This window comes from Bos taurus, chromosome 11, assembly GCF_002263795.3.
Source record: "Bos taurus isolate L1 Dominette 01449 registration number 42190680 breed Hereford chromosome 11, ARS-UCD2.0, whole genome shotgun sequence".
In the NCBI taxonomy this organism is placed as follows: domain Eukaryota; kingdom Metazoa; phylum Chordata; class Mammalia; order Artiodactyla; family Bovidae; genus Bos; species Bos taurus.
In genome coordinates this window covers 911137-920888 of record NC_037338.1, presented here as the reverse complement: position 1 = coordinate 920888, position 9752 = coordinate 911137, and the positions used below count along the sequence as shown (strand labels likewise).

The window sequence follows — 9752 nt, the reverse complement described above, 5'->3', positions numbered from 1 at the left end:
GGGGGTGGGCGGGGCATCTGTTCAAAAATAATTCAGAAAGAGGCTGTAAAGGCAGATGTTCCCAGAAGCCCACTGCCTGTTTACTGAAAAGTTGAAGTCAATTCTGCCTCCTCCGGGTCCAGGTCTAAGTCTGGGGCACACCATGGCACTATCCCTATGTGCCCTTGTTGGTCTAGCTGAAGTCAGATAGGACTCCCTGGACAACCCTGGTGCTGGCCCAGGTGATACTCTGAGAGCCTCTCCTCAGGGGTCCAAAGAGACTTAAAAGAAGTCACCACGGAATTGTAGTTGGATGCAGGTGGGTGCAGAGGATGGTGTCTGAACTTCTGGTCCCCTCTCCTCTTCCCATTCAAGAGAGCTGGTCTCCCAGGGACCTCACAGCATTGTGAGCACACAAGCTTGTACCGAGCAGCCTCAGCGAGGTAGGAGGAAGGAGAGATGGTAAGGGCGGGGGGTCTTGTCCAAGCAAAGACCCTGAAGGACAGCACAGGGCCGAAGACAACTCCAGAGACTATGATTCTATTGGAAACTGCTTTGTCCACTTGAGGCTGGTATGGTTTGGCTCCCAAGCAGCACATTGTGGAGACTCACCCTTAATTCCCCCAAACAAGTGAAAGAACAGGTTCAGAGACAGACAGAGGGATGGCTTGATTCATGAATACAACCGGTCCAACCTCTCCCAAAAAATGGGCTTTGCACTTCAATCTGCTGCTCAGACCTTGGAGGAGGAAGAGAGAAATGGAGACGGCACTGTCATGGGAGCAAAGTCATGCCCACACCTGCCCACTCCTCCCACCGCATTCTCTGACCAGCCACCACTGATGGTCGGAGAGGGGATGCACTCTGCCCAGGACTGCTCAGAACTTCCTTGCACACCCTGTCATCACTTCCACATGCCATCTTTCCTGGATGTGACCCTGAGTTCACTCGGAAAGCCAGCTGCCTGGGCCCCTCTCCCTTTCCTGACTTTTGTTAATGGCACAAAACTTTCTGCAAAAAAGGTTGGGAGCACGGGGCGCTGCATGATTTTGGAAAAGCTCCATCCTTCTGGAAGAGATTCATTCACAATGCACAGTAACATGCAGAAGACCCTGAGAAGTTAGGAAATAAAGAAAGCCATTTAAATTAATTTCTTGTGTGCTTCCCAAACATATCTGGAGTGGAACCCCTCTTACACTGGAACCTCTGCCGACAGGGTTCCACTAGGCAACAGAGAGCAGAGCTTTACTTAGACTGAGTCCTTGCTGTCCTGACTCACAGGGCAATTGTGACAGTCTATTTCTTGGAACTCTGTATTGCTTTTCCTCAATATTTTCCCTCTAAGGTCCCCCACATACAAGTTCACTGAATCACACAAACTCCTGCAGCCTTTTTTTTCTCTCTCTCATAAGCCTCCTTCACTAGTGACCTTTCTGAGTGATGATGAACCTGGCTTGTGCTTGTTAACATCCTGGGGAGAACGCTGCCCACCTGAGCCTGTTGGGAATACCAGTTTCCTACTGTGTGTTCAATGAGCTAGCATTTTCTAATGTGACTTAATATCTGAATCTGGGCCCGAGATTTTATATGCAGTGCCTTCCTGGGTGGGCAAAGAGAAACAGGAACTAAGGCACGCATCAGTAGCTGACATGGGTGGAAGGGGCGACCTGGTTCCTCTAGTTTGAAATAGAGAGGCAGCTAAGGAACCTATGCTCCTCTCCAGTTCTGAGTGGGAAGGAAAAACCAAAGTGCAAGAGCCCAGGCAGGATTTGGTATGCATCACTTGACCATGTGGACTTGAACCAAAATAACAATGGGGGGGCGCGGGGGTGGGGGGGAGGTGTCATCTGGTCAACCTACATTTTACAGCTATACAGAGTGAGGAAGTTGGCAGTCTTTTCAGGGTCACTCTGGAAAAGACTTTGCTGGGAATGAGACCTGGGTCTCTTCTACCTTCATCCCTAGATTCTGAATTCTAGCTTTTCACTGTAAAACCTGATCTAGCTGGTATGGGAGTTTTTGCATGCATAAATCAAATCCTGAGTGATGCCACATTGACCGGGCTGTCCAGTTATCACTGAAGAAACTTAAGATTTTACATCCAGGGACTCTAAAAGTTTTGCCCTTAATTCAGAGCTGACCACACAGATGGCTTCCCATATGCCAGCATACACTGGGATGGAGCAGAGACCACAGCACTTCTTTTGCATTGGGATATTCTAGAGAAACTCCTGGGCACACGTTACTCCTCCCAGTTTGACTGAGCTGTGTTCTTCCTGCAAGTCTCTAGCATTCAGGGGACCCCCATGTGCTCGCCCCACTGTGGGTACCCAGCTCCACTTTTCCTCAAATCTGTACATCACACTGTGAATACGAGTCCTCATCAGGGACCTGAGATGCAGCCCAGGCAATTCCCTGGATGCTCCCCAAGCCAGGTCTCAGATTACACCCTTTCGGCTCCTTATGGCAGAGAAGAGTCCTCAGCCTGGGAAACTGAGAAGTGGAGAGAGACAGAGCTCAGACATCCACCCCAGCTGGATGGGTCACAGGTCAGGGCATTTCCCCTCGATTCCATCCAAGCTTAGATTTCCCAGGTGGTAGGAATAGAGCAGGAATACTGGAGTGGGTTGCCATTTTCTCCCTCAGGGGATCTTCTCAACTTAAGGATCAAACCCGCATCTCCTGAGTCTCATTCATTGGAGGCCGATTCAATACCGTTGAGCCAGCGGAGAGAGTGGGACAGGACTTAGCAACTAAACAACAACAAATACTTGGGCAGGGAAATGGGGAAGCAAAGAGCACACACTTCAACTTGCTGTAACATCCTTGACAGTGCCGAAACCCCAGTGCCAAAACCCTAGACCAGAGCCCCCAGCCACCCACGTGCAAAACACATACTCGAGCCATCGAGGGCTCCATCAGCTCCTGGGAAAACGATGGGCCAGGCGCTCACATCCTGTTCGTGTTGATTCATATCGGCTTCGGATGGGGTTGGAAGCCAACTTTTTTGAGCTTTTGAAACTGTTGCCAGGAGGGTGTGGCAAGCTTGGCAATGCCAAGGTGCATGCTCTCAGAAAATGAAAAGCTAGAGGACACGCTCAGCAGACATCATTGTTTCTCGCAGACTAATTTTAAGGATAAGTAATATGGATCCCCTGTGTCAATGATTCAGCTTTCGTGCTACGAGAGATGTCAGGGCAGGGGAAAGAGGAGCCACCCTTGAGAGGCCCCCTCCCCTTGTTTCTGGGGAGGGCCCTGTTTTTAGAACAAAAGCCACATAACCCCGAGCAGACATAGAACCTTTTCTGAGGGGACCTCCCCGAGAAGCAGTTTTTGCGAAGTGTTCCATGCATCATTACAGACCTACCCATGGTTCAGGAAGTCTCAGCCTTTAACAAAGCCATCAGCAGAGTGCGAGCCTGTCCCAGGGCTGCCACAAACACAAGCAGCATCCTGTAGTTCATTGTTTGTTGAGCTCATCCCATCCCATCCCAGATACTAGTCTGGATGTGTGCTTTCTGTGAGCATCTGCCCTCTCAGACTGCTGCTACAGGAGCATCTTTCTCACCTGGGAGGCAGGGGAAGTTCAGCCACCAGCTGGTACCTGGTAGCACTCAGCCTCCAGTCCAGCATCCTGATCGTGACACTCCTCCACCTTCTAGGATGAACAGGAGTTCATGGGTGATTGACCCTGAGCCCCGAGGATCTCGGAAATTTGTCCACCTTTTGGTACCAAAAGGGACCCACAAAATACCTCCCTCTGTTAATACTGAAGGTTTCCACAAATGGAGACAAGGGTGGGCAGCCCAAGGACAGGGCCTCACTCAATTATTTCCTAGTTTAGTCAATCCCCCTCCCCTTGGTCACCTTCTCTATCCATAAAAAAATCCTCTTTTCAAAGAATTAAACCTCAAAAACATTTTAGCAGATCTATAGTCTGGTTGACATTGTAAAAGGTCAAAGTTACAGGTAACCTTGCTATACTGTTACGAACGGATGCAAAGGTCTTTCTGAAAGGCTGGTTTTACTTCTAAAGTTGGACTAAAACGTATGAAGGGAATCTCAGCATTAAAGGGGACAACAGAGACAATCTTTAGGCCTTTAGGTTTTCACCCTTGGCCCATGGCCCTAACTAATGGTCCTCAATATGGACCTCTGGACCAACAGTATCATCTGAGAATTTTCATAAATGCAGATTTTCAGGGTGTGCCCTAGACCTTCGAAATCGGAAACTCTGGCAATGGGACCCAGGGATGTCTCTTTTCACAAGTGCCCAAATGATTGTGACACACACCCAAGCATCACCAATGGCAAGTGGTCCTGGGCTGTGGGCTCATGACCACGACCATGACCGTGGCAGCTCAGCTGTCTACCGATGCTCTCTGTTTGGTCAGCTGTCCCCAGGCTCCTCACGGGATGGCTCTGCCCTGACACGCTGCAGTGGGAGGAGAGAACCGGCAGCCCCGAAGCCAGCTGAGACTGGCAGCACGGTCTGGGGTGACCTGGGAAGAAAGGCCGGCACAGCTCATTCCATAATCCTCTTTCCCAGACGCTGTGCATCTGCAGAGCGTGGGACTGACACCGTGGGATTCTACACCTGTACCCGGGAATCCCCCACCACATCACATCTCTTTCCTGGCCAAGCCCTCTCCTCCCACACATAGCCTTCCTCTCCCCCACGCTCTCTGCCTGGGGAGAATCCTTGAGCCATGATGTCTATTGGTGTTGCTCTCAAATAGGAGACTAGAGCATGCCTTTACCTGACTGCCACTCTGAGAGGAGAGGGGAGCACAGACCCCCTCTGCTTTGGAGCCCCGCTCACTCCCGATGAGTGAGGGTGCTGACAGCTGAAGGCTCACAGACGGATAGGTAGCTGGCAACACATGACCAGGTCAAAAAAAAAAAAGTTTTAAAAAAATAGTTTGTTTATCATTTTAAAAAAACTAACCTCATACAGGAAGTATGAGAAGAAGAAGAAGAAAAACACAGCCCCAGGCTACAATGCTGAACGTGGCAGCCTTGGATACAAACCAAGGGAAGGCCCTGCCGTTCCCATTCCCACTTTGCAGGGGTGCTGGGAACAGGTAGGGTAGGGCACTGGGCAAGGGTGGGGACTTACAAAGAGGGGGGCTGCAGGAGAGAAAGGGACCGTGAGTCCCGAGGCACAGCCTCGCCACACACAGGCGGAGGACGGCGCCCCGTCCGGGGCCCTCCAGGCGGGGACGGCTGTCCCAGCCAGACGTGGAGAAGAGACGCCTAAAATGGAAACTGCCCTCCGAGAGTCTCCCCCGTGTCCGCCCCTGCTGTCCCACGTTCTGCCCTTTGTGTGTTTCAAGACCAGATCATGCTCACCGCACCCCACACGGCTTCCAAAGCCAACAGCAGTCAGCTAGGCAGACCCCACCATCCCAGGCCTTCCATCCAAGCCGGTGGCTGGGCACCCCTTCAGGACCACAAACCCAAACTGGCCAGCCTTGTTTTGGTTTGAAGGGCATGGACATGAGGCCACCCAAGACAGACAGGAGTCAAGTAGGACCCCTAAACCAGGGCCATCTGTCCTCCCTGAATGTGGCTCAAATGGATTTTTTTTTTTAATGGGGGCCAGAAACTCACAATGTCCACCCAAGAATTCAAATGAGGAAAAACAATGAGACTCAAGAACATTTCCTCTTTCATAGCACGAAATAGTAAGAGGATAGGAAACAGGAATCTTCCCTCCTCATCATGAAAAAAAAAAATACAAACGCTCTCAATGTGCCCACACTGGAAAGACACCAACGAAATGACTCCAAGTCATGACTATCGCTGTCAAAGAAAGCCATTTAAAAAAGAAAGAAAGAAAGAAAGAAAAAGAAAAAAAACTCTGCACACCCAAAAATCTCAAAATAGAACCAAAACCTGCAAATCATACTCAGGCGTCTATTGTGAACCTATGTTTTAGCATGCTCTTGAAAAGGTTAATAATTTTCCTACCGAAACTGAATGTGGGTTGTGAAAGAACATTAAAATGAAGAAAATTTCCCCGTGGCTGCTATTTTATTATCACCAAAGCCATCAAGTTTCAGTTTGAGTTATTTGTATTTATTTGTGAAAACAAAGATTAGATAAGTAGAAACATAAACCTCATCCTAATTATTGCCCTGGAGTATCTGATTTTTCAGACAAAAAGAAAAAAAGAAAAAAGAAAGAGCATCAGACACACACTCAAGGCATGAGAATTCAAAACAACAGAGGGGAGAGAGACGGTCCTGTTATCTCATCCTATCACTTGAAAAAATGTATTGTCTCATGTCAAACATTAATATTTGTTTACAATCTGTAACAGCCACACGAGAGGCAACGGGTACTTTGAGTCGTTAAAACTTTGGTCCACTGTAGACTCAGGTAGAGAACTATTTTTTTTAAGCTGCAAACTTTCATGTTTTTGTTTTACACTTGCAAAACTGCAGTCCCAGCCATATATTTCCATGTTGAAGTCTTGAAAAAAGGGAAATTGAGGAGTTTCTTGAAAACATCCAATTCTGAGCCTTGAGATACTTTCCAAGCAGTTGAGCTGGGATGAAACCCGGGGTGGAGATGCAAAGCTGGATTTTAACTCAAATGGGTCTCAGATGCCAGGTAAGCAGCTTGTTTTCTGCAGTTTTTCAAAGAAATCCTCTGGATGAAATGGTTAATCAAAATCATGGGTGAGCAAAAACCTCTCTCCACGTTCTGCCGGCACAACATAAACAGCAGAATGAAAAAAATAACATGCAAAAAGACCTGCAGTGGTCTCACATCACCGAACAAACTGTTTTTCTACCTATTTTGTGTTGCTGGCTTTTGTTATCAGCCCAATCGGCAAATTGTGGCCAATTTTGTCATGGTTGAAGCAGACATTTTGTTCCCAAACTGCTTTCAACATTTTAGCTACCAAATAGTTTATGAGAAATTGAAGAAGCCACAATACAAACAGAAAAGGTACCTAATCTTGCTACATTAACCCCCTTTTAAGGTTAAAGTGACACACACACAATAAAAGATTCAAAACAAGAATTCTAGCAAATTCAAATTCTGAAATAACCTAAGCAGAATTTCCTGGAAAAAAGAATAATTAATGATTAACCTACTGATTGGATTTTGAAACCAACTACACAACATTCCCCGATTCTGACCACAGGACACCACGAAAAGAGCTTTTAATGACACAAGAGGTAATTTTTATTTTACATCCACACACATCAAATACTGTTTGAACCTGCACAGCCAAATTCTAAAGGACTCAATTAAATTCTGCTAAAGGCAGAGAATCGGTTAAGCACTTATTTACTACTGAAAATAAATGACACCCACGTAGTTCATCTTATATATTAATATTGAAACCAAAGAGCAGTCTTCTACCACAAATCATTTCATTAAAAAAAAAATAATGAACTAGTTAAAATGAAAACACAGGGTTTTACCTGATGAAACATTCAGTATTCAGATCAAAATGAGAGAAAGCTGACCTGGCTTCTCAAAATTTGTTTGTGCTTAATTTCAACGACAAATTGAAGATGAAACACGGATGAAAGACTCCTTGTTAAAAATCCAAGAAGTATTAGTTGGAAGAAAAGCAGAATTTCTGACAGAAGACTTAAGAAAACTCTTCTCTGTTTGCAATCCTATCTCATATTTGAAGGCACAGCATTATGTACATTTTTAGCCTTTTAAAATATCAGCATGCCCACACACTATCTCAGATTAAACCAAGGAGAAAATGACACATTCTGAAACCATTTTCTAAAGCTCCTTTTCCTGATAACACTCAGGCACTCACAATCAATTTAATGAGTTTCTAAAAAGCCCAAACAACTCTCCATAAAGAGACAGAATTGTTCACAACAGCCTGCAGATATTTCTAGATTTTGCAAGCAATACTAAGAGTCCTTGCTATTTACATTTAGTAAAGCTAATGTGTTTTCAACATCTATATCAGAAAGAAATACTACTCAGGGCTTTGGCTAATTAAATTGAGGAACAATTTGAAAACCCCCAAAAGATCCAGTCCAGCAGTCCCCTGATTTCAAACCATTTAAAAATTAGTTCATGCTCCCCTCACCAAGTTCTTTGCACAAATATATATTCTCCTATTCTATTCCTACATGAAAATTCTTAAGATAATAAAGAAAGTAAACACCCACAGACAGTAAGAAGTCTTTTCTTCCTAACACCTAGGGCAGCAAGATAAACAGTGAAAAAAACTAGAAACAAATAGCACAACTCAGGAAGACCACAGAACACAGACTGATGGACAGAAAACTTAACAGGAGGAATTTTCAGTCCTTAAGGATGAACTCATTTGTGGTGAGTTTCAGGCATTCTCAAGGAGTGATCAGCATAGCTTTGGGGAAACTTGAAGCGAACACAGTATCAGTGTAATAACATTTTCTGGTTAGGCTGTTTGACATCAGACCTAAAACATGTGATTCAGAATTTACACACTTTATGATTTTATGATCCAGCTCTTTCAATATTATGGGACTGTTCTGATATTTGAGAGCAAGCAGCCTGACTTGCGTAAGGCAACAGAATTTTAGAACAAACCAAAAAACCTTGAATGAACCCTACGATGAAAGATGACAGGGAATAAGAAGGCTATGATAATCACCTGAATTTGTTACTTTCAGACATTTTCTGTATGAGTCTCTTACCCTAGAATATCTTCCCTCACCCTTAACCAGCATAATCGAATACTCACATTCAGAAAAACCCTGACCTTAGCCAATACTCGCCACTCTTAAACCACATGTCTCCCCTTCCCCCGACATAAGACTTGGGAAATGAGGGTGATTTTAGTCATCTGGAAAGAGTGAAACATGACATTGGTCTTTAAGCACTTTCTTCAGAACCGTTGTCATTTAAACTCTTTTACCACAAGCAAAAAAGGCCGTGCTCACGGAACAAATTCAAGTTCACCCTCGGCTGTATCTGTAACCTGGGAATTTCTCATGAGCAGGGTGGCACAGGACAAAAGCTTTCATGGAAGAAAGATTCAAAGCACTTAAAAAAAAGAACTCCCACTTTTTTGGCAAGTGTAAAAATCAAAAGACAGACTCTACCATATGAAAATTTCATGTTCTCAGCACAATTACTTCACCTACAACTAGCTAACTTCTTCTTTTTTTTTTTTTTTTTTACAAAATGCATGTGTTAACACCAAGGTTTTGAAATACCATTGTTATATTTGTAGGCATTCCTAGGTATAAGTAAGGGTTTTCTCCCCCATTTTTTAGATACACATTTTTACTGGGAGTCAATCTGCTGTGTATGAAATGACAACAATTTTGTTAGAGCAATCTGGCTTTAAAAGTTAGGACAGGTTCTACTGTAAAATTGAAATTAGGAACCAAATCATTTTTTTCTTGAAAGCAAGAAATAATTTTCCAGAATCCAGAAATAACTGCCTCTGGAAAAAAAGAAAATAAAAATGCCAGACAGACAGGGTGAAAAAAAGCTCAGAATCTTTGCCCTGAGAACAAAGGTCTCTCACACTGCATTTTCTATTTTTCACAAGGAAAAAACCAAATAGCTCTCTAGTCCCCAAATGAAATATGTAACAAGTAATGGAAATGTGCAATATGCTAAATATGAATAAATCTAAAGGAACACAGGTATTGCAATTTTGTTTTTCTTGTTAGTATGAATTCAACCTACTGTGTTGGTGAATTGACAGAGATCAGACCCTGTGTCTATAGCATCAGAAATAGGATGATGTGTGTTGGAAACTCAGGTTTCAGCTAAATGATCCTCCC

At 44.7% G+C, this 9752-nt stretch overlaps 1 long non-coding RNA gene across 11 annotated transcripts in view; it reads right to left on the bottom strand.

The window, feature by feature from the left end:
- Positions 1 to 9752, bottom strand: part of LOC132346534 (uncharacterized) — a 268491-nt gene that overhangs the window by 206611 nt on the left and 52128 nt on the right. For all 11 annotated transcript variants that reach the window (XR_009496354.1, XR_009496353.1, XR_009496352.1 and 8 more), the window contains exon 2: positions 592 to 718. This is a non-coding gene — a long non-coding RNA (uncharacterized lncRNA). The remainder of the gene's footprint in view (positions 1 to 591; positions 719 to 9752) is intronic.